Here is a 27,772-nt window from a genome sequence, read left to right on the forward strand (position 1 = left end):
CAAGGAAGTTTGACAGTCTCTATATTGAGAGATCATCAAACTCAAACAGGACAAGTGTTTCTGCATCTTTACTCCTCTTTCTTCTGCATGGTAATTAAAACTGGCAGACAGAAATAACACTCATGTTGACTTCCTTTTATCCAGTTCAATTAATGAAACTGTGATATTATGCAAGAACCTGTCACTTTCAGATCAGAGGAAGAAATTTTGCAAAGTATCTTCATTACTCAACGCTTTGATAAACAATGATTAAATATCTTGTATATTTAAGACCCTGAGTCCTGCTAACAAGCAACATGACTTATAAGCTTATAAGTCATCTGGCTAATTTGGAAAACCTAACCTGAGTCCAAAGCCACAATTTTTTGGCCATTAAAGGATAGAAAAGCCCACAGGATGTTCTAAGAACAAGTGCAGATCTCCCCCGTGGTAGGGACATGCATTTCCCATGCCAGCTGGCAGCATAGAGGCTCAGCATCCAAGCAAATCCTGCTTGGCCCCCATTCAGATCCTCCCTCTTCCCTCGGAGCTTGAGCAGCTCTCCATGACAAAAGGCAATGTCCCAGCAGGACTGAATAAAGGCCAGGCACAAGGCTCATTTATAAACGGTGAGTGAATTTACAGCCCAAATACTGCAGAAAGGCATTTTTCCTCTCTTAACAGAACTGTGCTGTGTTTACTGAAAATATTCAGAGCAGACCTCTTCCCCAGCAGACACAGAGGCACAGCTTCATGGGAGTTCATGGAGCTGGACTGATTGACACCAGTGGAGAAGCCAGCTCGGGATTTGACTGGTTTAATACTAAATAGATTTCATTCAGTCTCTAATTTCAGCACTCTGAACCCTCCCTCAGGCACTCATTTGATATCCTGCATGGCTAATTTGTACTCAACATAAAATATACATGTTTGTTGTTGTCTCCAAAACTAAAATATTCAGCCTACCCGTGCATGCAAAAGTCAGTTTCCCCTGTACACTTCAGAGTCATAAGAATGTACTGTAACAGGCATACCTGTGCATTTGGCAATGCACCTGAAAAATTAGAAAAACATTTTCAACTGCATACTGGGTCTCTAATTGCAGGCCCTGATGTGCTTACTTCCCATGCAATTGCACAGCAATTAAAAGAACGATTTGCACATCAACAAATTCTGAATTGTAGCACATTCTAATTTCAAGAACTCAAATCCTACAGGAGCAGGGCAAGAAAACTTCTTGCCTTAAGTATTTTTTTCTAAAACGGGGAATAGGGACTCAAGAAGGGCAAATTCAAGAACAGAAGGCCTGTCCTTGAAAGGAAAGTGGAAGAAGTGGAAAGGTGGAAAAAATCTCTGCCAGATCCCCCTCAGGAACAGCAGTGGAGCCAGAGAAACACTGCAGCTTCAAATTACATCATTTTTAACCTGGCAGATATCCAGATACTAATGGGACATGTGGCTCACAATTAAATGAAAAGCAGCGCTAGCAATCTCATCAGTGCAAAGGAGCACCAGAAAATACTTTTTGCCTTATAAATGGAGCTATCTTGCTGGGAGCTGATTTAACTCTTATGTTCTTTGTGAAACACTTTGTACAATCTCACCTCATGATATGAGGTTGTTACCAAGAGAAGAAAAATATTGGCCTATAACGAGATATACACTCTTGGATTTTAAGCTGTATAACACAGATATATGTCCTGATATCTTTTACGATAACCAGGCTAGGGAAATTATATCAAATCATTGTTATGGACTTAAAAAGACTTTGCACTGCCAGTTACCAGAATATCTCAGCAAGTCAACAATATTAATATATTCCACTCCATATTCAAGCCATAGCCTACATAATTTTCACTGTTAAGCAGGCTGGCAGAAAGAGCCATCCAGTCTTTTCAGTATGATCTATATTAAAAAAAAAAAATTTCTATGACTAATTTCTCTCAGCCTGAAATAGCATGATGAAACCTGTGCTTTAATTCCTCTGCAGTTAAAACTCTGGCTACAGCCTAGAGTTTAAAGTATTCTTTGCTAAGTATCACAGGCTCTACTGAGCATAGATCTTCCACCAGCAAAGATTTCATGTGAAGTTGAATTTTAAGTACTAGAAGTAGACTTGCTTTGCAAATGGAAATCTTACTAGGCATTGAACAACTGTTCACACAGCCTGGAACATAAAAATTCAGCTGATGAAACCAATATCTTGACAGAAAAGAGAAAGAAAGAGCATGAGCACAACACCACAACCAAATTTTTTCCAGAGGAATTCAGAGACAGAAAGTAAAGGAAAGGTATCACCCACAAGCTAAAACCAGAAGAAATAAGTATGCTTTCGATTTGTTTCAATAACAGTGCAGGCTAACAAGGCACCACTCTTTGCAAGCAGAGGCTGTTCTGGGTCTGGTCCAGGGTATGGCAGAACAAAAAACATTTCAATTGTTCATTAAAAGAAAAATAAATAAATAAATAAACCACCAAAAAAAAAACAAAAACCCCACACACTAGATTTTCAGTTTTGTCCTTAGGTAACATTTCTTACAATACTTATGAAATTTTTCCTGATGCAAGTTTTGCTTCTCAAAAGCAAAAGTTTGCAATACAGTTGGTAGACTTTGGTGAAGTAAAGGGCTTCACTAACAAAAAAATATTCCAGTCATCCTGCTTTTGTGAGCCTATATAATTTCTGATGTTGGCCCTAAACCTTTTGGTTCAGTTGAAATAATTAACAGTGACAAAGTTTTATTTGCACATGAAAAACGTGGATGATGAGGCTGATCCACTTTATTCAGCCTCACAGATAAAAACACTAGGTTGCACATTAGATCTGATTTCTACATAACCATGGAACCATGAAGCCAAAGATGTTAAACCTGCTTAAAAGAAAGAAGGTAAGCCCAGGTTTACAAACCAGAATTTGAGCGTAGCCATAGTCAGTTTTAACAGCACTGACATGGAGTAAATTTGGAAGGGTAAAATGTCTTCTTTGACAGAGATATGTACTACAGCACAAAAAAGAAAAATCATCGCAAATATAATGATTTCCAGAAAAATCAGACATGCCAAAACAACACAGATCTTGTGCCTAAGTGAGGAGTGCACTGCAAAACCCTTAATATGACAGTAACAACACATATTTTTCAATCGTGCTACAAAGTCTCAGGCATGTTGCCATGGAATTAGACGGTCCAAGGACATAAACAGGTTTATCTCTTGTCCTAGGGTGACTTTATGATGCTTGTATCCCCAATCGCCTCTTCTGTCTGTGCTGTATATCGAGTTCTGTGCCTTTGAGACTGGCTCTGAGAGCAAAGCAGGGAACGAAGAAGCGCCAAGTTTGTTTTGAAAACAGCTCTCACTCCTGCACATTCCCCTCCGGATGGTGATTCGTCTGAAGCACAGACCGGTGGCTGGGACAGAGATTTTTTTGCTTTTTAGTTAGTTTTAACTAGCTAGGGCAGAGAAGTTCCCTGGACTGTTTTTTTTTTTCCTTTTTCTTGGGACTCTAAATCTGCCGCAGACTGAAAACTCCCGAGGAGCAGCGAGGGCTCGCACCTGCGGCTCACCGGGCCTGGACCTCTAGAGGGACTGGGACTGATAAAGAACTGAGTGAGCTGAGCCACCCACGGCAAGGATTTTTCTCAGGTTTACCATCTCTCTTCAGAGCAGCGAGAGCATTTCATATTATTCATTCTTTATGCTTGTGGGCATTTTGTTTGTTAAATAAACAGTTTTTTCCACTTTTCTCCGAGGAACTCTTTTCCCGGATCAGCTGGGGGGAGGGGCCTTTTAAGTTTGCTTTCCAGAGAGACCCTATTGGGAGATTTCCTCCCAAATTTGCCCTAAACCATGGCACCTCTTCATTTCTAGAACTCCTCAATTGTCTGGTCTTACTTACATTTTACTTTCTCTGTAAAAAATGCATGTTCATTTGTTTCTTAAACTAATTCTCACTTTGATGCCTAAGGAAAACAGCATAAACAAGTCAAAGTAACATCTCTGAAAACACCAGCCACTAAAGTTCTGTGCAGTAAAAAAAAGGCAGATATGTCAAGGCATGGTCTCAATATACAGCCCTTTAGGCAAGATTGATTTTCTCTGCAGCTTTCCTTTAAAATAAATAAATGCCCAGCACCATTGCCAGAAGATGAAAAATTCATGCTGTTTGAGCTGATGTGGGATGGGAATAATGCACTGCATGGAAAAGAAGCCTTCTACAAAAACTTCCTAACAGCAGCAATGGCTGGTTATAGTAACATAAGGTATTTTTTTGCCTGTGGACATTATGTCAGCCAGTGATTTTTGCTGCTTTTTAAATAAGTTCTGGAGAAGATCTCATTCTTGTTTCAAAAATTTATACTCTCTGCCCACAGCTGAAATTATGTATTTTTCATAAAAATAATTTTAAAAAAACGCAAAACATAATGTACATGAAAGCATTCAGATGAGGGAACAAACAGCTTTCCCTAAAATACCACAGGAAGAACTGGAGTACTTGTCATTCTGCTCTATAAACAAACACCTGCTTTATGAACACCTTTGCATCAGCATAGTGTTTTCCACTATCTTAGACATCAACGGAGAGTAGATGGAGAATGATGCCAAAGCAATGGGGATTCAAAAAGGGCCAAGAGTCCTCAGAGCTGAACTGTGGTGCATTGCAGAGTCTGACCTGAAACAACAAAAACCTGCCAGTGTTTTGGATTTTTACATAGGGAGACAGAGAAGCCCACCATGCATATGAGTTATCACTGTCTGGCTTCTAAGACTGAGCTCATGCTTTTCATGTATGAAAAATAACTATGTTTCAGCACTGGCTGTGCTGGTGACCTCCATGAGATATTTAATCAAATCTTGCATACAGCTGGGCCTTCAGAGATTATTTGATTTCTTCTTAAGAAAGAGCAATATAGCTCTTGTTTCAATTAATATTTCAATCTCACAGAACAATGCATAATCAAAAAATGAAAGAGGTCCCCGCGATTCCAAAAACTGAACTCAGTAATTAAAATAAAGATTAAAAAAATATTATGTAATCCTTATGTGGCCATAGCAGTATAAATACACCTCAAGATAGCATAACAATACTTGCTCTCTTATTACTAAATAAAGTATCTTGCAGGCTCATAAAATGCCAGTCAATGCAGACATATTTTGGGCTTCACTCCATTCCTCTTTTCTTCCTCTTCCTTTGAGCTTGTCGAACTGAGACACTAGAGGTCAGCCTCCAAAAGAAAACTAACCACTGCTCAGCTTTAAATCCATGAGGAATTGTGGCACTTGGAATTTATTGCATTCAAAAGTGTAACTGGAGACGCAGCAATCACAGAATCATGGAATATTGCGAGTTAGAAGGAACCCACAAAGATCATGGTCTTGCAAAAGACCAGCCCCAGAAAACACATCATGTGCCGGAGAGAATTGTCCAAACATTCGTTGGACTGTGGTAGGTTTGGTGTTTTGACCACTTCCCTTTCCTCCACAAAGAATAGAACACTGCTTTGGTTTCTCTCTTGTTAAATTTAGCACTGTTGCGTTTACCAAGAAAATATCATTCACGAACAGCCTGATGGCCTTCCTGGTGACAATGGATTAATTTGGGCACAAGGGGAGAGCAAGCCATGTCATGTACCTAAACTTTAACTCTTTACATTGTCCCCCAAAACAGACACATATCCAAGCCTGTACTTTACATTGTATGCATAGGCAACTACACGGATTGAGAACTGGTGCAAGGCACCACTGGAACAAGTTCAGTGTGGGGTCACGGTGTGGTTGATGCCCGCAACCCTGTGAGGACAGACTGAGGTTCCTGGGCTCGTTCAGCTTGAAGAGTTGGGTTTGGAGGAAGAACCACCTCTGAGAATGTTACAAAAAGCACAGCAAGCCCTTCACAGCACTGTGGGAGGGTGAGGAAAAACAGGCGTAAGTGGAAACAGGAAGGGACACCCCCAGACACAAAGAAAAACTTTATCACCTTGGGTCAGTCAAGCAGGTACAGAGGCTGCACAGGGAAAGCAGCCTCCACTAGTAGACATTTTTAGGGTCCAAATCAATAATTCTCTGAGTAGTCTGATTTTTCTGACCAGTTGATCTTGCTTTTAGCTGGAGTTTGGAGTAAAGAACTCCCAAGGTCCCTTTTTACCTGAATGGCTTTGAGTCATTTCATTTCAGGATATTCTGTTTAAGAAGTCTGTGAAAGAATGTTCCCTTTTTAATCTTTAAGTTTAGCCATAAAATTGCATAGATTTTCCCAAATAAGGGGTACAAAAACTAGATCTCATTTTCAGTCCCTACTTTATCATTACTCTGTAATACAATCACTCCTATTTCAGGTTGAAAGGCTTTGCACAAAGGTAAAACCTTCTGAGATAGGACTAGCTTGTCCTTGTCATCCCAGAGTATAGCCCCAAGCACTTTAAGGTAGTAGATGCCACTTCAGCTACACATGCAACAGGAGTTCAAGAGTCCACAGCAGCACTACACCAGATATCAGGACAGGAGGTGAGGCAATGCAATAAAATCATTAGAAAATCAATAAGCACAATATTATGGCAACTACCAGAAGTGAACTACCAAGGCTCGGGGTGGGAAATCTCCACTGTGACAGTCAGTCACTAAGGTGTCCCACAGCTAAGTACAGGGGAAGGACAGCAATGCTAAACCCTGGGATCCTCACTGCCTCCTAGCACTTACTAATCAGGTTCACTTTTATTTTACTCAGTCAAATCACAGCCTAGGGCATTTCCTTTGTTTGCTTATTTGTTTATTTTGTTGAACAGCTTTTCATCTCCAACTATTCCTTTCTCCCCCCATTCGTCTTTTCCATGGCTATTTTCATGCTCAATTTGCTCTCCTTTCTCCATCTTTTCTCTCCAGGGAGGCACCACCACTGCTCTCCTTTAGGCATAACCAAGTCTAGTTATGTCACTTCCAGCTCTTGCAGAGCTAAGGACCAGCAGGGACCCACGGGAAGTTGCAAGTGACATCCCATGTCTCTTGTGAGCTGCAGAGATGAGCAGCAGGTCTGCTGGCAGCAGTGTGACAGAGCATGCACATCTAGAGAGCCATCAGAGCAGGTCCCTGTTAGTGACAGCTCCCTAGCATAAGGTCTGCATTTTTAGTTTCATGACTTGATGAAAATAAAGGTGGAAGAGAAACAAAAATAAGGATAAGACTAAATGGAACTATTTTCAGGAGCTGCACACATCTAAATTAGGACATGAGAAAAAGGATGGAGAATGGGTGAATATATTTTATCCTCAAATAGCAATATAGAACATCACTGCAACTTCTAGCAAAAAGTGATTAAATGCATATTGTGTTTCTATCCTCTATACGTCAGTGGGGGGGAAAAATCAAATCTGGTGCAGACACAGGAACATAATCACCCAAGAATTACCAGTTGTTTTATAAGGAAACTGTATTTTCAGAAAGGCAGGAAATCTTTGGGCTTGTTGAGTTTTGGGGGGTTTTTTTCTCCTTTTTAATGCCTTCTTCCCTCATTTACAAAAGCTTATTATTTAAACTAGGCATTTGTGACCTGTACTGGGGATCAGAGACATGAAAGCACACAGCTTCAGTGAGGCTGAAGTTCCTGAAAGCCTCTGCCAAGCTGGATCTTACCAAACCTATCTATCACAAGAGACAAAACCCGCATAACTTTCAGCAAAAAACTGCCTCCATAATCAGTTCCAGCACACACAGTAGGGTCATCGAAGCAGGAAGGCTAAGAAACAGCTGTGGAAGTAGAGGGAAAGGAAAACAGACAGGAAAGAGCTACAAAGGACACCTCCTCCCTCCCTGCATAATTTAAGCCATGTATTTATGGGTTATGAATAAATAAGTGAAGGTCTAATTATGTTAGCTTGCAATGAACACTTAAGTGAAATTAGCCACAGTTTCAAGCTGGAGGGAACAATTATTTTTATTGATGCTAATTAACTTACAGGATGCAGTGTAAGATTTTTTTTTCCCTGATTCTAATAAAGCAGCCTCGGCCACTTCATTGTTTTCCTCTTTTAATATGGCAGGTTTCAGCCATGCCTTCTCTGCTGCTGATCACAGTCTTATTCCACTTTTTTTTTTTGCTTTCATTAATCCTTTGGAATTTTCCAGCTGTATGATTTCTGTCCATATCAAAAAACAGCAAATCATTAAAGTTTTTAAGCATCTTCTTAAGGTGTGTAGTCCCAATAACTTCAATGGGGTCCTCAGAGCTGGATTACAAAGAATTTCATTTCAGCAGATATCGTCTTGAAGTTTTTAAATTTTTTTTCTTTTTTCATTTATTTTTTTCATTTTCATCCTCAAGCATGCAAAAGAATAAAAAAACTATCCCTTTTTTTTTCTTCTTCTTCAAATTATTTGTGATCTGCCATCCTCCAGCTCTTCTTTCTGCTGTCTTCTGACAATCAAGAACAGGGACTAGGGAGTCGGGTCCAGCTTCACAGCTTTGACTTCTTGGTAACACTCCAAAACAATCTCCTGTATGATCATCCTGCTGGATGCTATCACCTCCTTATTCCTCTTTGTCTTTGAGGCTGAGTAGGACAGTTTCTAATTGTTGGGAAAATTCATATGAATTTGGCTGCCACATAATTCCCTACAGCTGTATTATTATAACACAAAATTATAGCCTTTTACCAAACCCAGCACATTCTGAGCATTCAGAATGCAGGCAGTTCTACTCAGCACATTTCAGCTTGGCAATCCTTTCAAAAAGACAAAAATTGCATTTAAAATTGGCCTTTCCTGATTTGTGCCATAATGATAGGCCACAATTGGGGAAAGCTTGCTCTCCTCTTGTATTTCATCAAGATTGAATAAACAGAAAGATTACATTGTCCAGAGAGAATTTGTGAGAAATACTAAAATCGCCTGAAGCAGTCATAACTCAGACATAGACTTGGTACTCTTGCAAGGCAAAAGGAGCCCTGGATTTTTAAGAATATATGCCACAGTCTCATATGTTACTCTGCTGTTCAATTCAATTAATGAAACAACACAACACCAAAAAACAGAAACTATGTAAACCTCAGTGCCTCATTAATTAGACTCTAATAATTATAGGGTGGAGGGCATTATCTCTCCTTACATTTTCATCTGAAGCACCTGATACAAGCCATTACTGTTGGATATGTACATCAGAGCAAATGGGCCACAAGGCCAATCCACTGCAATGATTGCCAGTGTCTGCTCCTAGTCACTGCCATGTCCTCATCTGCGGCAGCTCCCAGGAGACGTCAGGGTCAGAGAAAACATTCCTCAGAGAGGGTTCAGTTCACTCAGTCCAAGAACAACCTACAGGCCTAGCTAAGGACTGCGTTTATTTTCAGAGATTAGGACTCACCCCTTTACAGCCATCCATATTTCAGGATAGACAAAAAGCCCTCCTGTAAAAACCAGCTCTGTGATTCTCCCTGCAGATTAAACATCACCTTACGTGATAAACCCTAAATAAGATACCATGATGTAGCTTAATGTAAAACACAAATTTTATATTTTGAATTTCTTTCCTACTGCATCTCCTACCTTGGCTTACACTTGTTTGGAGTGTTTTTTTCAAACATGTTTCCCCACACTACTGATAGCAATGAATAAAAAAGCTGCAAAGATCCTGAGAGGGGGTATTTGACATCCTCCATGGCAATATGCAGATACACTAAAATAGCTCACAGCACTCAGGCTGTTATCAGGTGGGATATTTTAACATGACAAACATACAGCAGCTCCTCTCCTAATGCAGGGAAGGGAGAGAAGGAACACCATGTTCTGCGAGCACTTTGTGACATCCCTGATTTATGTAAGACACAAGTTAACAAGAAAAAGAATATGCAGATTCCCCTCATGGAGTCCCAAGCAGTTGTTGTGATATGTCCCTCTTCTTATTGTGCTTAAAAGAAAAACAAAATAAAACAACACTAGTAACTGAAGATTTCCCTGCAGCCTCTGAATAATTTTGTGACTTTTTTTATGACAGGAGGTAAAGAAATAACGCATACTGTGAGGACCAAACCTATTTCAAGGAAAGAGGCCTTTTCGGAAAATTCTTTTTTCCATGGATAATTCAGAAACCAGAATCTGTGTATTAAGGTCACCAAATAAATCAACCAAATGAAAGAAAATTATATCATAAGCCATGCTGCTGCAAGTTCTGAAGTGCAATGCAGCACTCTTTGCCCTCAAAGCATTAACACCAACACACACAAAACAACACAAGCAGAAAGACACTTTACACTCCGGCTGTCTGTCAGAGTGTCACTGTGCTGAAACACAACTCACAAAATCATGTATTTACCACTCTCATCCTGAAGGGAGGAAGAGTCTTCCCCCATTTTGCCTCTTCATGCTGCTGGGGGAAGCTCAACTTTATCCCAGCAATTCCTGGGACAAAGTACATCTGCACAGATACTGTGGTACTTCTACATAGGTACCTCATCCTTGCAAGGTACAACGAATTTCCCCAGGATATGGAACAAGTTGTTGCTGGCTGCAGCAGTCACAGGATACAGTTGTTTCTGTTTATTGGTATGGCTTGACAGAGTACACCTTCAAAAAGCTTTTAAAAGTTTTTTTCTGAAATCATCAGAACTTCCTCCTCATGCCCAGCGAGTGTGAGGCTTTAGGGATTTAGGCACTGTGAAATTTGAGCACTGTATTTTCACAGCGGACATGTTTGCTGTTGAACAAATGCCCCATTTTGGCATTCCCATGCTGTGTCTTCATACTCTTATCTCTTTTAATTAGGCTGCAAGACCCAGCTGAAAGCTGAGCTATAAATGAATCACACTTTCCAGGGTAAATCAGAGTTGAAAGATTCCCGGTTGCCAATAGGAAGGCTAGAAGTTGAGCACCAGTGATGGGAATGACTGTGACCCAAGTTCTCCCAGAGAATACTGAGCCTCACTCAGATTTTAAGCTTTCCTATTCCCCACCAGCTTTTGCAGGTAATTATAAGGCCTTGTTATAGCCACAACATTTTTTTTACAGTGCTAATCCATAAAACACTAAAAAGAAGGAATAAAATATTGTTTTCCCCCAAATGTTTAACACAAAGAACCTAGTATATAGTTAATTTAACAATGTCCTTCTAAGTACCCCTGATAATACATGACTGAATTTTAACAAAAAAATATTTCTTAGTCTTTATTAAGGAAATGCCCCTTGCCCTTCACCACAGGATGAGTAAAACTCATCTGTCTCCTCAGGATCTTACAGCTCTCTTGGATACAAAGACCTTTTAACTTGCCAGGGCAGTGAAAAATCTAAACCTTTTTCCTAGCAAATGGCCTAAATAATTCTATTCTGTAAGTTATGAAAGGCTAACAGTCTCTCCTGATTTCATCTGGTCACAGCTTTAAAGTGTCTGAAACTTTAATAAATAAGACTTTTCTGATTCCCACACACAAGAGAAAAGACAATAAGAGCAAAGTTTAAGTGTGTGTCAATCTGCATCTAATTATTTTGAAACAAGTGATGTTTTTCCTTGATGAGAATTTCTGGCTGTGCCCTTTCTCTGAAGAGTTAATTATGCAGGACAGCAAAAGGAATCCAAAACTTTTCGCTCCGGGATAATCACACCGTAATAACAGTGGAAAGGGACTAGTTAAAACTAAGGGAAGGCTCAGAGTGTCCATGTCTTCAAAATTGCCTGAAACCAAGACCCAGAACCATTACTCAGGCTTACCTCCTTCAGATGCATTTTCTGCTCCTCAGGAAGGCAGAACACATCTCACACAACCACATTTTATTGGCCTTTCACATCCTCCAAGGCCAGCAAAGCCCTCTCCCAGACTTAAGGCAAAATCATACAGCTCAGTTAAGGAAAATAAAATTAATCCAAGATAATAAAAATGTCTAATTCCATTTATCTATTGATAAACACAGTAATATTAAAGAGGCACAGCACAGAGATGTTTTGTTTCAGCCATTATTAGACCGGAAATTTACAGTGGTTATTTTGTTTCCAAAGAGTAGTGATTAGGTTATAGGCCAAGTTGTCAGACTGCCAGCTTCATTTGCACCTTACTGGAATGGTGTTTTTTAGAGGCTAAAAAGCTAAATTTACCACTAAATCGACAAAGCCCTGCTAAATTACAACAGCAAGGAATGCAGCACAAATCCTCATTGAATTGTATTTGGCTCAAGTCACAGAGCTGGCAGCCTCTGTCTCTCAAGTCACTTTTCGGCAGATAAGCAAGTAGACAATAACAGAGCCCAGCAGCATCCCAGCCCTCCTGTGCCAGTAGGTAAGGAGCACCAACAGGGAAAGGAGGCTTTGAAAACCTGCCAGCCCAACATTAGGCACAAGAATTTCAGCTCAGCCTCATGTGCTTGGCATCAAGAATGTCTTGTTACTCAGTAAATCAGAAACAGCTGCTCACTCCTGATCATGTCCTCTCCCCTTGCATGACCAGCAGCTGGTTCTCTCCTCCCTATCTCAGGAGCAGGCAAACTCATCTTGCATCTTACAGAGTGATCTTAAATCCTACTGAATGAAGCATTAAATCTTTATCCTTACTGTGTAGCTGTCAGAGGGTTTCACCCACATGAGGGTCAGCCAAGACCATCTTTATTGATAAAGTAAGTCTTGAGAAAACTTTTCCGAACTACAATCGTTGCAGGTGTTATCAGCTAAGAGTTAGTTAATTGTTGCAAATTGCAGCCCAATTAATCTGTACTGATACACTGTACTTGAATCCAGTTGGCCACGACAGGCTTTCCAGACATGACTCCAGGCTCTTTGGGAGGGATCTGCCTACCCTGGAGAGACAAGCACTGGATCAGCACTGGTACAGAGCTCCATTGCCCTCAAGACAGCATAAGGAGCCACCTTGAACCTTCCAGCTAATGAGTAGTTTTGACCTAAATATTGCAGAATTTTCCAAGGCCGTAACCTGCACCAATCCACACCAGTGTACAGTGCAACAGACACATCTTTGCCTGTTTGGGTTTTCAGATTGACTCCTGAATGGACAGGAAGAACATCACAGCACTAAACTTGGAGTAGGCTGGGGCCATTCCTGCTCAGCTCTTCCACTGCCCATCACATGCAAATGACAAACACAGAGTGCACCTGCCCCTGGTGACTGCACAGTCACCATGCAGCACCACAGACGACTTGGAGGCTGTTGACACTGTTACCATTGCTGAGGTGAATCTTGTGAGTTTGTCCTCTCATTTTGGAAAATGCCCTTCAGACTGCTTGGAATAACTCAGAGGACCCTGTCTGTGGTGGCATAGGGAACCCTGGCACAAAATGCTCTGCTGGCAGGACTCTGGAGACAGCAGCCTCTGATAGAAGGTGGGTTATGAAGACTATGACCATAAAAACTAAACCTCCTTCAAAGCTTCAGAAGAGGCCCTTTGCCTCTCAGCTCTAAAAGGAGAGATTAATTTCACTTCTGATTGAAGACCGATGTTATGCTTTAGCAGCCAATGATCTCTGAGCAAAATAAAAACTGATTAGAAATCAAGAGCTGGGGACTGGCTTGAAGTTAATGAAGTCAATTTATCATAGATCCTGTTACAAACAAAAATAACAGAGTGTTTCTCATGAAAGTCTGGGATAATGATTTCTCCGGCCCCAGTCAGCGCTTCTAGAGAGAACAGCAAAATTAGTGGTCAAGGAAATTAAATGTACACAGTGATTTATATGCAGCCCTGGGTAATATCAGTGAAATTAGTCAAACTAGCTCCAGGTATTATTTCTGCTCCTTAGGTAAATTATTTGAAACAAATGCCAGGAAAAACCTAATTTTTATATTAACTGAAAGAGGCCTGAGTGAAGATGCATTTCCAGGGATGTAAATTTGTGGGGGGAAAAAAAATTGCAAAGAGAGATGTATCATGATGGAAAGATAAGGAAAAAGGTCTAAAGAACATAACAGTTTTCATCATTAAGGATTTGTTAGAGAATTAATTAGATCATTCACTCAATAGATTAAAGTTTCTGTAGGAAACAGTGTAATACTGAAGGAAAAAAAAATTGGGAAAAAAACCCCATTTTCTTTATAGAAATTATAAAAACATAACAGCCTCTAAGTCAGACAAGTGGCTTGCAAGTGCCATAAAAAAGTGGTTCTGCTCCTTTCACTTCCAGGTGGAAGCAGTTGTGAGCAGAGTGTGATCAGTCAATGCAGGATAGTGGAGACAAACAATTGTGGGAAGCACCAGCTGAGTTAACTCCTTTTCATTTTCCCATCCCAACATTTTTTTCTTTATCCTCATCCAGCCAGCTCTCCCAAATAATCATCCCACACAAATTTTCTTTCTAAGACGTGTAAGAATAAACCCATCTACTCAAATATCAGTAGCATATCTTCAGCTGTGTGTACAACTGAATGTCCTGCATCCAGTTTCTGCTTGAAAGCAGAATTATTATATTTCATGAGCAATGTCCTGAACTTCACATCTCAAAAGTGCTGCTCCTCTATTAAAGACAGGAATGTCCTCCAATTCCTTGAATGCAGCTTGAAAAAATATACTCTCTAAGAACCAGAAAAGCATATTTGGGGGGTTTGACATCCACAGAGATGCTGAACATGGACTTAGGCCTTGTCTTAACCAGCTTTGAGAAATTCCTTGGTTTCAAGCACCAAGCACAGCAAACAGCACAGAATAAAAGTCATATACTGCACATACAAAGGAGCTGACATGACAGGTGAGCAGAATAATGCAGGTTCCCTGTGCTGTGGGAGAAATTAGCAAGAACTGCATTGACATAACACCTCCTGATTTCACTCTTTATTGTTTCCAACTGGTAACAGGAACTACCAGCAGTGGTGATGGGAAAGCAACATTTTTGGGAGATGCATACAAAATTAAGGGACTGAAGGGGAAGTCAGACCTTACCACTTATTTTACCCCCAACTCCTGTTGTATCACACACTGCTTCTTTCTTCCTGACATGACATTAACCACCAGAAAGCAGGTGGCTGAAAGATCCAGTGAGCATTTTAGGAAAAGGAGCCATGTATAGCCAATGACAGAGAAGCTCTCAAACCAGCAGGTGATTCAGAGCTCTCCATTCTTTATAGAAGAGTCCCTTCACAGGAGAGGGCTCTGACATGAAGAAGACTCAGAAAAAGGGGAGGAGATAATACTTCCACAGTTTATAGCACAGGATAAAAAGCAGGAACCTGATAATTTTTTTACAGTTTAAAGGTGGTTTGGAAAATAAAAGGTCTTTTTTTTCCTTTTTTTTTTTTTAGCCATCCAGAAACCAAACTTTACTGAACTAAGACATTAGGACTGCAGTTCAAAGTCACTGCATTTGCTTATCCTCCTGCATCCAGCACTGTGGTTAAAGGTTTCTGCTGACATTTACACAGCTCCAGCCCAATACTAATTCTTCTGAAACAGTATCTGGCCCCAGCAATCAATTTTCTGCCTTTCATTCTCTCACTACCTGTTCCTCTATCTTCCCTTTCCTTCCTTGTGGTCCTGGACTGTGCTTTCTGCACTGAGGCATCTCTTCTGAGGCCCATCACAGATCACTTTGTGGTACAGACAACCCACATTAATATTGCTCTCCCATGACCCCTTTGAAAAGAACTACTGATTTTGGTGAATCATTATTTTAAGAGTTTTGTGTTATCTAGCTTCTGTCTCCCACAACTGCATCATTGTCTTTGGAAGTATCCCTTTTCATATCCCTCAGCCTTCCCTTTCTGTCACATATCAGCCTTTTTAAAAGTTTCCAAAACACTTCTAGCCCATATCTCATACAAATATAGCTGCTATATATCTATGTATCTATAAATACAGAAAACATGCAAAAGAAACCATATTGCCACATGTTTATTCCCATTTTGCTGTGGGACAAATAATCACTCTGGCACCACTTGCAGCACTGGGAATCTAATTTCTGAGTCAGAAATACTCCAATTTAGAACTGTAATAATATGGAACATGCAGTGACTCTGTAGAATTACAGCTTTGAACTGCCTCCTGCAGATTGGGCAGAATCACTAATATCCAATGTCATTTGCTGGAAGTGTGTGGCAACTCAATCACAGCCCATCTGTAATTATAAAGCTTGTCCTGTCAGGGAGAAGAAGAACATTTGATACACACATCACTATCCCCTCTTACAAAAATTACCCCCTACTCATCCATGAATGAAATGGGAATTTTGCCTCAGCTGACAGTGCCCAGTTCCAATGCCAGGAAACGCCTCCCATCTCTCCATCAGTGAAAGCACATCCTTTAGTTCACACTCTAGCTACTTGTAAAAACAGGCTCTTACTTGTGCAGTATTTCTGTTGAACTCAAGTATCAGTGCATGGATCAACCATAAGGGAATAAATACCTAATAGCTGCTTCTCTTCTCTCTGTCTAGAGCAAAGATTTCAGGTCAGTCATATGGTGGGAAACTGTGGGCAGCAAAACACCAGGGATCTATTACAAAGAGATAAAATTCTCTGGGTTACAGTTAGTAAATTCCCTTCTACAGGGTGGAAGGTTATGTCCTAGAAAATTTTTATAACCATGCAGATTATCAACATATCCAAGCACACAAGTTTGTTGTGCTAAAGGACCAATTGTCTCAACCATTCTGGCAGTGCTCATTTATCAAGGCACTGTGGAAATAGTCTCAGTGTCTTCATATCCACACTCTTAGGACTCCCAATTTAAAATGTTTACCAGTGCAAGTTTTTTTGGACCCTTTTTCAAATGCCAAGAGCTTGTTTTGGTGCATCTCTAGGTAACTGATTATTCAGGTTAAGAATCCTTTATGTAGAACTAGGTTATTACCATAAGTCACCAAAATAGCAACACTCCACAGGAATAAGAGCTAAAAAGATGAAAGTTTGGACTTTTCAGAGCAGATAATTCTCAGCTTTTAACTCTAGATATGACTCATTACCAGAAAAGGTGAGATGAGGGAAATCATGTCCTCTCTGAACAAACCTTGTGTCCAGGGGTTTGAGCCATCTGTAAAGGATGCAGCACAGATAATGCCCAAGTGTTCATAAAATCCTTCCTCCACAGAAACACATTGCCACCATCAGCATGAGAAGAAAACTTTCTGGAAAAGACAGAAGAATGGAGAGTTAAACCAAGAGAATATTGACAGACCATCAACTCCAGAGAAATGGATACTAAATGCCTTGCATTTCACATAAACAGGAAATAAATAGTAACCAGTGTAAAGGAAGCAGGGAGATTTTAAGATAACCCCACAGTAATGGGCAGAGATTCTTACTCTGACATTTCAGATATTGCTAGTACGAACATTGTTTGCCTCTCCACATCAAAGCACGCATTTGTGAATTTCTGACATTCTTCAAGCCATTTACAGAGTGTAATTGAATGGACAGCTCAAACCAAGATTTAGATGCACAGCCCCACACCCTTGCTCTTCAGAATTTTTCCAACTGGTCGGAAGATCGTCTGGCCACACTCAAACTGATATTACATCCAGTGCTGCCAAAGGAAACTGCCAGTTGTTCTTCTAGCCCATCTCTGGCACAGACTAAAGCCTGAACAGCTGTTCAGCAGCTCTGAACATAGCAAGATAATGAATCAGTTGAAAACTTCACGTTATTCTATTCCTAAAGACAAGCACAGAGCAGAGCACTGCATCATTCCTCACACACAGAATCCCAGAGCATCTACAGCAGCATTTCCATGAGAAACTGCATTTCAGAAAAGATGAGAGCCAGGAAGAACAGCTCAATCAAGCTTTATCCTCCCCTAAACACATGAAAAAAATCTTTTATCATCTTTGCCTGTAAAGACAACACAGTTAATATCTATTCCTTTGTTTCTTTGATATTAACTAGAGAAATGAAAGGCCTATTGTGCCAAGAGTTCTCATACTTCAGTGCCTCCCCTATTTCTTTTTGAGAGGTGCTGGTTCATTTGCTAATGCTAAAGGCTGTCATGGGTTCCTAAGTGATGGATAAAGATGTTTTTCTCTTTGATAGAAAGACACTTCCACTGGAGCACCATTATTCTCTAAAGGCATTTGTGGTCATGGGGCCTTTTTTATCAGTATAAAAATCCAAGTTGCAAAGATTGCATTTGGGATACTAAATCCTCCCTCTTATGTCTTTACTAATTTCAACCAATAATAGTATAGTAAAATAGTATAATGGGATAATAAAAAGACAAGCACATGTACTGTGAAATGAAGCAGAGAAATAGCACAGAAAGGACTCACCAGTTTTTTGACCTTCAAGATGGCTATAAAATATAGAATAAAAGGTGTGTATGTTCTTTACATCACACTTTAACAGCTCATTTTAAAGATCTCAAATGAAATAGTTTGCCCTGTGACACAGGCTCCTGTGCACAAGAGACAATTACAAACAGATCAGCAAGTATTATCTAGACATACAAAGCTGCTACTTCTTCATATAAGCAGACGGTCAAAAGCTAACAAAATCAGCTAAAAACAATGCAGTGACTGACTATAGGCTAGAAGTTCCTGTCATCCCCACTCCCTAGCTAGAAAGTGTGATTGTACTGTAACCTATTCATACAAAGTTCTCCAGTTTCTCAGTCCAATTTTGTATCTAGTTATTATTTATTGTTACTTTTTGCCTGTTGCTGTTTCATTTTTTAGTAAACTGCAGGGTTTTTTCACTTGATTCTATTTATATTTGTTTCTCCTTATTGGTGGAAAGGGATTGGTTAAAACTAAGGGGAGGTGACTAATTTCAGAGTGTAGCCCTTAAATTGTCTTAAACCAAGACACTTGCATATAATACATTAAACGCATATAATATTAAATGCATATTATGCAAAATATAATACTAAATGCATATAATACACTTGCATATAATCCACTAAATACATATAATATCACTGCTTATATCACTAGCACATAAGCTGAGAGAAACTGTTCCAGGACAAAATCATTTGTCTTGACATCAAAAGTCTGCATATACAAGTGTGCCATTCCAAACTTCTCATTTTTCAGTTTGCTGACCTTTTTGTTTTGCCATTGGGTTCACTCTCCCTTTCTTCATTCTTCCTTTTTGTTTTACCCCACACCTGAGCATCTTGCATCCCAATCCCCACCAGCTGCACCATTCTCCATGTAGATATTCATTTTCCTCCTGTTTGCTATTCATTAGCAGCACATAGAGCTGTGTCTTTCGACTTATAAGTTTTGGTGGTTTTATTTTTTAAAGTTCTGTTTTGTGAAACACAGAGTCTGGAGTGAAAAGGATTCATCATAGTCATCATTATTCCACATTTATTGAGAGTGAACTATCTTTCTCATCTGTTATGCTTTAAATGATCTAAAGCCTCCTATCTGCTGTGTTCCTCTTCATTACCTGCTGTTCCTGTCTCATCCATTTCTTACCAGCACTGTCTTTATTCTCTTTCTTCCATTCTCTGAGCCACATGTCAGTGCTGCTCGCCATGATCAAGGGGTTCACAATAAGGAGCCACACAAATTATTTTCCAAGTGTGATAAGGATCACAAAAACTGATTTTATGCTGCACACCTGGATACTGCTGCTATTCAAACTGAACTAATCACCCTGGCTGCCCCCTTTCCTTCCAAGTTTTCCTCCAAAAGCACTCAGAAAGTACCACTGCTAGACTATAAATAACGATAGAGACTTGACCTTCATCCATCCCTACCATCATCTTTCACCTCCATATTTACTGCTACACACATTTGACCTTGTGACTCTTTTTTATTTCACATGTTGCAGAGCAGACATGCATTAGACTGATACACATTTCTCCATAGCCCTGACATCATCTACTAGCAGTAGCTGAATTATCCTTGGCACACATTTTTTAGCCTTTTAGAAGATGCTGCGTAAACTGCATTCTTAGACAACATTCAGCAAAGTTATTGGGGGAAATGACTGAACTAATCAAGTTATGCGCCATCAATTTCTGCTGTTTCATAGCAAGGACAGCATGCAGCTGATCAGTCATCAGGTAGCTACAGATTGCTTTTAGATACCAAACAGAGCCAACCTGCCTCTTAACAACTCTGAAACAGGAATTTCTACCTCAGGGTGTTGCTACTAGGATGGAAAGATTTCAGTGACCCCTTTCTATTTTTGTGTACAGCTGTAGATGAAATATACATGTGAAATACAGCCCAACCCCCAAGAGGAGAAGCATCAAGAATATGGCAAAGGAAACCCTGTCTTAGGCAAAAAAAAAAACTCACCAGCATTTCACTGCCTGTAAAACTGGCTTCAGAGTCTGTTGTTCCCGTTCAGTCATATACAAGAGACATGAGTATTTTTAATACAGCAAACAGAGACCAAGGCTGGCTGCTCACATTGCCAGGGAAAGATGCAGCCTAGGTATTATTCCATCTGGCTTTAGCAGACTGGAAAGTTAACCTTCTTTTTTATCTGCCTTTGTGCTTTTCACTTCCAAATGTTTCTGAAAATGTGATGCCAGTGACATCATGAGATGTCTTAACATCTTATAAAAGCCAGAATGATTGTCCTTGAAGAAATTTTCCCATCCACTGGGAAATAGTTTAGCTGACTGAAATGAAGAATTCTGGGCCCAGTCCTACCTTGCACCCAACCTTCCCAATGTTTGCCAGGCAGGTGAAACACTCCCACTGGTGTGACCAGACAGCATTGGTCCAAAGGCCTTTTGTTTTGGGATTATATATGGTGACTCCAGCACAATTTCAGTGGAAAATCCTCCAGAACTTGTATGGAAATCTGCTTGCTCTCTGCTTTGCTTTTGCTGGGAAGAGGGTCAGCACAAAGGGCAGAAGTAATACAGCCTTGTATTCACTTCAGAGCTACTGCAAACAAGTACTGGGGATTGCTGGAATCAACTGGGTAATGGCTTTTATTTAAACCAGTCTCACCTTAAAGTTCACAATGGCAAAAACTGGAGCTAAGATTGAAAAAAAAAAGCTGAAATGATCCAGATAAGTGGAAGAGATGACATTTTTTCTCTCTCCTTTGGAAATTCACAGATGATAGGTAATGAATGGAAGTGGGATGTTAAAAAAAATGCACTGTTCTATAAAATACAAAACAATACAAAAGATAGAGATTTGTTCCTTAGATGACTTAAGGATTTCTCAGTTGTAAATGGTTCTTCTCAAAAGGAAAAAGTTGGATGGTTTTAGTTGTTGGGGTTTTTTTTCCAAGTATTATTATTAAGCAACAGAGACTGGCACATATGGGAGTAAATTAGATTGGAAAAGCTTCTCTGAGCATCTCTTGTTGTCCAGCTTTTAAGGTTACAACCAAAGGGTGTCATGACTTTATTTTAAAGGATATTTTATCAGTTTAGTCTGTTTGTTTCTGTCCAACTGGGCCTAAATTCAGCCTAGCTTTTTCAAGTCTAGCTCTAAAAATCCATTCAGAGAAAAATATTATATGTATATTGCAACTCTCATGCTGTTTCCCAAGCATTTTTCTCACCCTTCAAAATTTTCTACGACCTTTTAACTGCATTTCCACAACTGTCAGGGGATCTAGTTTAACATTTCCTACTTGAAGAAACTTCTTACTGTAATGTAAGCACAAGGAAGCTGCTATGGAAATGGAAAAGAAAAAAGTTTCTTTTCCTCCTCTTAGAGAATGTAAGCGGGGGGGGGAAGGGGGGAGGGCATGTTGGGTTTTTTGTTGGTTTGGTTTTGCTGTTGTTTTTTGGTGGGTTTTTTTGGTCTTGTTTGTTTAGAGGTGGTCAAACACAGGAACATTGGTCCCAGAGATTTTTTAGATTCTCCATATGTATTGCTGCTTGAAACTAAGATTCAAAAAAGTTGTGTGCACCTTAAGGACTCAGATCACTTAAATGTGTAACAGCACAGCCCTTTGGGGGTGGAGGTCCTGGATCTGTAGATTTAACAGCATGAGCTCTCCCTGTGCAGGCTCACACAAGCACACATCTGAACTAACAAAGACTTGCTGACTTTAGTACCTTTTGTTCATCTAAGAATCCATAAAGAATTTTTGGAACAATATTTTATCTCAGCATTCACTTCTGACTAGACATTCTTGATTTACTGCAAGAATTTTTCCTGTTGGACAGTATGTCATCAGGTGAGGGCTCTCTGAGGACAAACCTCAGTGCTCAAAGTTTCTGAGTAACAATGATATTAAAAAATATCATGCCCAAGTTTTCAGCTACTTTCATAAACATTAATTAACCAGGTCATGTAAGCTTCCCTTTGACTTAACAAGAAAGGAAAAAAGAACAATATAGAAGGAGTAATTTCAACAAAGGGCAAGAAATATAAGAACTGGAGTATCTCCCCCACAAGAAGAGATTGAGAGAGCTGAGTGGTCAGCCTGGAGAATAGGGAAGCAGGCTCTTGTCAGTGGTGTTCAGCAACAGGACAAGACAAAAGGGACACAAATTAAAAGACATGAAATTCCCCCTAAAATCACGAATCAGCTTTTTACTGTAAGTGGTCAAGCCGTGAAGCAGGTTGCCTAGAAATGCTGTGGAATCCCCTTCCTCAGAGATACGGAAGGCAAAACAAAACAAAAAAAATCTGTTTGACAACATATAGTAACCAACAAGATCAAACCCAGTTTTAGCTGCCTGTAATGAAAGAGTAATCCCACTTGCAAAGTAGTGTGCAGGGAAGAAGGACAAACAATCCTCATCTACCAGAAACTGTCCATGATAATTCATCCCCTTACTTCAGTTTTATATTTTACCTCTTCTGCTGTGGGATCAATTCAAGGATGAGGCAACTTGATAGAGCTAAAACAGTGATTTTACTGTGTGTTTTTTCACTGTCTGCATCAGTGTGTTGTCTGGAGAAGGCTGAGCTAAATGCCTGCAAATTAGATTTAGAGGGACAGGAGAAGCAATGTAGCATTTTATAGCCTGTAATTAACGAGTCACTCAGCTTGTAGACAAACATTTTGAATACTGATTACCATCATTCCTCCACCCATCATTCACTCCAGCAACAATGTGACAGCAGCAAGAGCTCTGCAATCCCCCAAAGCCTGAACTCACAACTTTGCTGAGTCAACTTGCAGCTGCTGGAGAGCGAAAGAATTAAAGGGCTCAGCAGGAAGGGATAGTGAGGGCTCGCCTTAGACATATTAATTGTTTAAATTGCACACCAAGATTATTCCACATGATTACAGAAACCTACATTAGAGCTGCTCTTTGTCTTTCATTGCCAGGCCAGATCTGAGGGGCCTGATTCAACATGAAACAAATATTTTGTCTGCTGGCAAGCAGTGCTCAGATGCATACAGAGCCATTTCAGCTTTATCTTTTTCCCTATAATCAGTGCTACTTCTGTTCTTAATTTACATGCAGGACCTGACACAGGAAGGGATTCTGATGTGGCTCAGAAGCAGCCTTGGTCTGAAGCACAAGACAGGCACTTGTTTTTAATGTTTTAATACTAAGGAGCTGTTTTCCTTCAGGATAACATTTCACTGCTTGCCTTCCTTCCTCCCTGCCACCTTTCAGGAAATCTCTGCTCATAATAATGTGACAAACATTTGGTTGTCACCACGGGGGTGTGCTGCACTAATCACCTGACAAATTATGCCATTAATATGTAATGGTTAGCACTCCTATACAGAAGCTCCATCGTCTCCACAAAGCTCTCCGGGGCCATTTCCCTGCAAGGTGAGAAATCTCATGTGCTTTACACAAAGCTCAGCACAAATGTTCTTTAGCACCTGTTTGAAAGACATCTTATTTGACTGTTTTTTTTTAAAAATGCCAGGTGCTGTGAGAAAGCCATAGGCTTGTTTTACAGAACACCTTTTCAAAGTCTCCTGTCATATCACAGCCCTCTGATGTATGCAAGGGTGTAAATATTTCTCATGGCAATTAAAAATGATGTCTTACTTGTCTAGTTGACCACTTACCTCTTACCTGAATTACACACTTCATTAGCTGGAATTACTGCTGATCTGCTCAGGCATGACACCCACTGATGGCTCAGCACAAAATGCTGATGGTCTGGGTAAAATGTGACCTAAACTTATTACATCTTAAGGTGTGGCTGTCCTGTTGTTTCTCCACTCTTAATTAAACATTGACTTTTCTAGTGATTTTACATTAGCAACAACTGAGGACAAAATTACTTCTCATACCTAGAAGACCTAACACTGCAGCAGGATAGAGAATTGGGCTTGCATTAATCCTGTGCATGTGCCTCTTAACAGCACTCCATATCATGATGGTGAACAAGGTGACAGCATCAGCCATGGGGAGGCAAGAATTGAGGGTTAAATTAAATGAACAAAAGCCCAAGCAATTAGATTTCTAGACAGGTGCTGGTATATTTGAAGCCCAAAGAAATATACATGTAAAACTAAAAATAGCACATTACCCCACTTTTAATCACAAGTCTCATGACATTTGGTGTCTTTAAGGTCTATTATCAACAAATCTCACTTTTCTTTGTTTTAACTAGGATTTTTAACCTCATTGTGGAGTAAAGGGTAAAAATCCAAATTAATTACTTGTTATGAGATAGCTTTTGGACAAAAAAGCCACAGCATATATATTGATTTTTGAGCTAGTCCTGCAATTTGGGAAAGACCAAGGTTGGCAGTACCATACTGATATTGAAGGAATCGGTTTAGTTTCCCTTATTACACTTTTGGGAGAGGCAGGCAGACCAGGTTTAGATCTTGCATTGACCTATTGAATAGGCATAGTTTGTACCCAGAAGAAACACTCCTCTTGGACAAGAAGAATTTTTGGCAGCCAAAAATTCCCCCTAAACTGGGAAAAATTGTTCTAGTTTATACTACTGCTTTCCTCATCTGCCTTTAGTGGAACAGAATACAATTGCACAAATTTATTGCAGGAATATCACATAATGTGCACATTACCTACACTGCACAACCTGGCTATGAAAACCTCATGTCAACACATTATCTGCTTTTTCAAATGAGATTATGCACCAGGGGGAATAAAGAAAGATAGTCCAATACCCAAGCTTCTAAAGAATCAGCTATCTCTACCCTACTAGAAATAGGCCAAATGCTGCAGATTAAAAAAAAAAAAAAAAACCACACCCACCAGAACACAGAAAAGAGACAGGTGAGACATTGCTTTGAGTGGGCAGCTTGTTTGGATATGCTCTTCAAAACCATCCATCAACAGTAAAAAAGAAAATACCAACATAAATTTATCCATGGTGTTATGGGCACCAAATAGGCAAAGAATCTGGTAAAAAAATCCATGAGATCACTTTTAAATAATTGTGAGGAATTATCTCAGAGCTCTTATGTTGCACACATACATGTTCTACATTTTTGTCTGCATTGATAAGCACAAGAAAATTAACATTTCTAAAACGCCTAGAAGATTTTGCAGGGTTTTTTTACATTATTATTTCAGTTTTAAGAAAGGATACAGGCACAACTACTAAGTCTCATGATATAATTATGCTATGGATAAGAGTAGTCAGATTTGCTTTACTATCTGTCCATGTGCCACTGTCTCTCTCATTAAACAGATCAGAATTCCAAGAGGCCTGTATTTCTGGAGTCCAGCCCCTGGCAGCTCTGGCTAGCAGCAGACACTGCTTTGCTCCAGCTGTGCCTGCTCAGTACTAACATCACCCACAGAGTGTTATGGCTGTGAAAGCCCTGCAGAGAGGCAGCAGTGGCACACAAATGCAAGCTCTTCTGGGAGCATTGATAACACAAGGGAGGCAGAGCACAGGCCTTGGCAGAGCCTCGTGTGTGCATTAGCTGAGGCACCCAGGACGAACAAGTTAAACATGACTGCAGGAGCCAACAGCCTGCACAGATTCCTGGTACCCTTTCCCATCACCCCCCAAGGGCTTCATGAATAAAGAGCAGCTCCACAAACACTCTCCCATCCATTTTTCCCCTCCAACATCATCATACATGCACTCTCCATAAACTTCCTTATCTCTTTTGGTAGCAGTGACCTGAAAGAGAAACAAGCTGAAGCTTGAATAATTTAATCATATCCAAACAAATAGCTGAGCAAGATGATAAGGGAATACTTAGCTGACAGTGGTAGATGAACTAAAACTTCTCTTTAGCTGACAATGTGGTCAGTGTGTGATGTCAGCACCACTTAAATTGCGTCAGGTAAACAACAAACAAGTCACCTTGACATTTCACACTGTCATTTGGTGATTTCAAGTTAAATGTCTGCAGCAACAAGAGATGACAAAAAAAAATTTAAACATGTTATGGTTTTGTAATATGAGGTTTAGTGTAGAAAAACCAACAGATTTTGGTATTGCATTAAAGTTCAAGCTTTTTCCATTTTGGTTTTGGGGTTTGTGAATAATTTCTGTTTGACCCTCATGCTACAGCAAGATAACATCACATTGTACTTCAGAAAAGAAAATTAAGAGATGCTATGTTAAGAGATGCTATGCTTTTTTACAGAGCTCCCATCCTGAGGCATAACTTTTTGATAGTCTTATTTAGCTGCTCAGATTTCACCAATCCTGCTAAAATTAACACAGCCTAAAAGTGTTCAGTGTCACTGAGCACTAATCACTTAGCAGCTGAGGCTCATTCTGCAGAATTCTGCCCCTGTGCCAAAACCAAGCTGTCACCTTGACTGGCATTGTTGTGCCAGCAGAGCCTTCTTAATGGGTAAAGCAGCTACATGAAGAAAAAGGAGGTTTCACTTTTTGTTTAAAAATGCTGTACTCTTAACTCTACCATCTGACATGCCCTGGCTAAGGTTCAAGTTAAATTGGAGCTAGAGGCACTTACAAAACCAATTTGGCATGCACATGTTTATTGACATGAAGAAATTCTAGTTCAAAGCATGGAGATTCAAATCTGTCTATAAAGGATTTTTGAGACTTGCTTCTCCACTTGTTTAGCAATTCAGGATATCCTGATTTTTACTTTTCTCTGAGCCACTTTTTATTAAAAACACCGATGAATTCTAACTCTCTGAAAGATAAAGGCAGGTTTTAAAAACAGGTCAATTACTTAGAAGTATCCCTTTGGCAGCTTTCAAAAAAAAAAAGTGTCCTAAAAAGGAAGAAAGGAATTATTAGAAAATAGATGAAGACTTCTAAGAAAAGCAAGCAATGAATTCTCAATAGCAGCAGAGAATTCAAAGCAAGTAGAAGAGCAAAATAAACCCTCTAGGAAAAGAAATGCAGTTTATAAATTCTAGAAAGAACACTGGACTTTCCAGGTAGCACTGGTGAACTACTGGAATTAAAAGAGAAAATTCCTTGAAAGCACAGTAGGTAGTTCCCTGAAAGCAGAGAAGAATTCCCAGGTATGAGACTAAATTTATTAAAAAGGAGAGGCTTCCTAGAGGGCAAGGGGAAGTTATTAGCAAAGCAAGTGTCAGAAAGCAACTGAGGGATTTCCTGCAAAGATATGGAGGGAATCTGGAAAGAAACAGAATTGCCAGAAAGAAAATAAGTATTTCCTTGGAAAAGCAAACACAATACAAACCACTAGAAAGCAAATAAGGCATTTCTACAAAGCAAATTAGGAATTCCTCTCAGAAAGTTCAGAGGACTTCCTTATATATAGGCAATCCTAGAAAGCAATGAGGAATTGCTTTGAAAGCAGAACAGATATTTACAGGCAGCAGGTTGGGAACATTCCTAGGAAAAAGAAAGGGAAAGAAGACATGGGGATTTCCCAGAGACATAGGGGGAGGCATAATCCATCTAGAAAGTTCCTGGGGTGAGATGTGTTAAACTGGTATGATCTTAGAAAATGTGGACAATTACTACAGATGCATCCCAGGAATTCTAGACAACATAAAATATTCCCAGAAAGTACCAAGGAGCAGTGCTAAAAAGCAGAATTTCGAGAAAGCAAAATGAATGGGTTAGTACAAATTGTGGAAAATTCTGAGAAATCAAAAA

General features: G+C 39.8%; 1 long non-coding RNA gene across 3 annotated transcripts in view; it reads right to left on the bottom strand.

Annotated features, from left to right (window-relative positions):
* The window catches only part of LOC134547799 (uncharacterized), a 180,488-nt gene that overhangs the window by 148,689 nt on the left and 4,027 nt on the right, over nt 1-27,772 (bottom strand). For all 3 annotated transcript variants that reach the window (XR_010079608.1, XR_010079609.1, XR_010079607.1), the window contains exon 2: nt 16,894-17,011. This is a non-coding gene — a long non-coding RNA (uncharacterized LOC134547799). The remainder of the gene's footprint in view (nt 1-16,893; nt 17,012-27,772) is intronic.

This window comes from Prinia subflava, chromosome 2 (genome assembly GCF_021018805.1).
Source record: "Prinia subflava isolate CZ2003 ecotype Zambia chromosome 2, Cam_Psub_1.2, whole genome shotgun sequence".
NCBI lineage: Eukaryota > Metazoa > Chordata > Aves > Passeriformes > Cisticolidae > Prinia > Prinia subflava.